The sequence below is a fragment of the Pteropus vampyrus genome, unplaced genomic scaffold, assembly GCF_000151845.1.
Source record: "Pteropus vampyrus isolate Shadow unplaced genomic scaffold, Pvam_2.0 Scaffold403, whole genome shotgun sequence".
Classification (NCBI taxonomy): domain Eukaryota; kingdom Metazoa; phylum Chordata; class Mammalia; order Chiroptera; family Pteropodidae; genus Pteropus; species Pteropus vampyrus.
Window position 1 is genome coordinate 489,102 of NW_011889184.1, and position 3,181 is coordinate 492,282.

Genomic DNA, 3,181 nt, shown 5'->3' on the forward strand with positions numbered 1-3,181 from the left:
CCTCGGCTCCCAGGAGCTTTTTGCCATTCATTCCATTCATTTTCTGTGTAAAATAACTCTGTCTCTGTCTCTGTCTCTGTCTCTGTCTCTCTCTCTCTCTCTCTCTCTCTCTCTCTCACACACACACACACACACACACACACACACGTTTGCAAATATTTCCAGAAAGTGTTTTTGTGTGGGCATCTGTGTTGACAAATGCATTCGTTTTTCTGATGCGACCAATGGCTTCCGGAAGTATTGGAGAGCTTGCAGGCCAAGGAGATCCAACTCTCCTTTTCAGTGGCTTTGGGTCCCCAGCCAACTCAGTGCATAAAATGTCCCGATCCATAAGATATGTGGTTGTCCCGATGCGCTGTGCATTCCCCTCTAGGAGTCTAAGGTTCACAGAAACTTGGAATTCAGCTCGGGCACTTCTGCTCAATAGGGCATATTGTACTTACAAATCCCAGGCCCAAACAGATGTGCCAGACATAAATCTCTTCTATTCGCCCTAAAACTAGCCTTAGTGTCTATCTCCAGCCTCCATTCTCCAGTCTGTTTTGGGTGATCTCAGCTGATTCCAGATGATCTCAACCAGCTTAGGATCTCATCAACCAAGTCTGGGTCTTCCTCGCTTCCCCGCCCCGCTCCTGTGTCTGAGTTCTCGGAAGTTTGTGTAGGGACGTGGCATCACGGGGAGTGAGTCAACCGTTCCTGGGTGTCCCCTTGTCCATGCCGGTGCTGTCCCAGAGCCCACCACTCCGTAGCATCCTCCGTTGTCTTCCCCTGCACGTGCCGGTGGTGGCCTCACTCTCTCCAGGTCCCCTCCATTATCTGCTCCCGTCCCCTCCCTCTCTTACGGATAGGAAAATTTCTGATCACAATAGATGCTGAGTGCTTGTCTCCATCCTCCATCTTCCTTTATCTAGAAGTGATAAACGCTTCACCATTTCAACTCTACTGAGCCTGGGGACGAGGAGCTAAAGGGACTTGCCACTCCCTGGGCTCCGTCTAGAAAGCAAGGTGCGGACCTCTTCACTCTAAGACCACCCCAATGTTCGCCTGGGATTTCCACGCCCTGCGGTCCTTCCCCTGGGGCTCAGCTTCGGGTGGTGGACAGGTGCAGGGTGCTTCTTCAAGGACCGCCCGCATCGCTGTCTCTGACCCTCTTCCATCCAGCCTAGTCCTTGTGTCCCATATTTATCTGGACGCCCATTTCGGGCATAAGAAGCCAAAAAAAAAAAAAAAATGCTGCCGGTTTAGCCCGATCACATGTTCTTCCAAATCTTTTCATCTTCACCAGGACTTTTGACTTTGAAAAATCTAAAGATTCGACTCTTTTGTTGCACAGTTCCATTGTGTCAGCCTCCTCTTGACACACTTTGTGGCCCCTCCCTGAATAGAAGAAGCCTTTAGAAAAGGAACATATCTGTGGATATTTCAAAACATCATCCCACCGTGGTTTTATCTGGGGGACAGTGTCTGGAGTGGGAAGGGTCTGTTTCTAATGGTTCCCATTGTCTCGTTCCCATGTCCGGTTCCTAAGAGACAGTGGATGCTGCAGAAGATGCGTAGCTTGCCAGAGGGTGATGTACCATTCAAACCTGGCACTGGGGAGCTGGAGCTGGAGCTGACACTGGGGGTGGGGGGGGGAGCTTTCTCCCTTCCTCACCCCAGGCTGTGTTGTCACACCATCTGGAGCCAGAAGGGGAGAATGGGACTGAATAAATATAAGGTGTAAACGCGCAGAGCGTAAACGCATGAAATTGGCAATGACTAATTCATCATCTCACAAATCTGTCTTTTACAAAGTGAAATAAAAATCGAGTCAGTGTGAGCAATATGGAGAGAATGTGGCTCTTCCAAGAATGGCTAATGAAGGGGGTGGCGGGGGGAGGAACCGATTGGAAAATATGCAAATTTATAAAATTGGCAGATTCAGATGACACTTAGGGGTGATTAGTATGCTGATTGGTGTGCTTTGGGGAGCACTAGGGAAGTATCGTATTGTTTCTTTTTTTCTTTCTTTCTTTCTTTTTCTTTTTTTTTTAAATAATAATAATGAAACAGAATAAAAGAGCCAAGTGCTTCCTGACTGGGGCTGGAGCCTGCGCTGTCAGCTGCGCCTTTGTGAATGGTGAGAAGCGCTTTGCCAGACCGAGCTGTCTTCGAGGCAAGCCTGGCATAAGCTATTTATTTACTTACTCATTCATTCAGTGAAGGGTTGAGAGCAACTACTCTATGCCAAGCCCCGCGCTGGGTTCTTAGGATGCAGAGAGGAATCGGGCACATTCTCTGACCTTGAAGACCTCTGGGTTTACTAAGAGAGAGGATGAAAGGTAGGTCTGGCGGAAGGAGCGCTACGATGCGGGGACCCCGGCCAGGGGACCCCGGCCAGGGGACCCCGTCGTGCGGCGGAAGGAGACGCGAGGCGATGGGGCGAAGGAGGGAAACGCTGTGCAAAGAAGGCCGACACTGGAGCGGAACTCGAAGGATGCAGAGAATTTTTCCAGATGGAGAAGGGGAAAAAGGGACTTGAGGCAGCAGATCAGCATGAGCAGAGGCCTAGAGGCATCGGCACGCTTAGCATGGCTTCTGGGACGGACAAGACGCCCGTAAAGGGTCCTCCCCGAGCCCTCCCACTTGGGGGTAACCGCTGGAGGGACTGGGGGGCTTGGCCGCTCGAAGCTCCGCGGCGAGGGCACGAATGGCCCCGGTGGCCCCGATGGCCGCAGGGCAGGGGACCCAACACTAGGTTGATGGAATTTCCGCTCTTTGCTTCCCTCCTCCCCTCCTGACCTTGTAGGCCAGTGACCTGTTGCCATCTGTCTCTGCTCGCTGGCTGTACTTGTCATCCTCAGTCTTCTGATCATCACTGCTTCTCCGGCCATCACTGACGGGGCTTCGATGGCGTCCGTGTGGAAGGTGCTGGAACACCTCTGAAAGGTGCACACATCTGGGTCTTGCTGAAGGAAAGGAATAAAGCCCCGGTGCTCTGCCCGCAGCTGGAAGCCCAAAGTCCCAAGGTCTTCCTTCCTTCTTTCTTATTTCCTGCCAACTCGCCCAGGTGGGTTTGGGGTACCAGCTCCGCCCCTCTCGGTGACCCCGTGAGGGCTGTCTGACCTTGTCCATCTGAGGGCCTTGGTCTTGTGTAACTGCCCTCCTGGACCCCAGCTCAGAGATGGCAGTGGACCTGCCC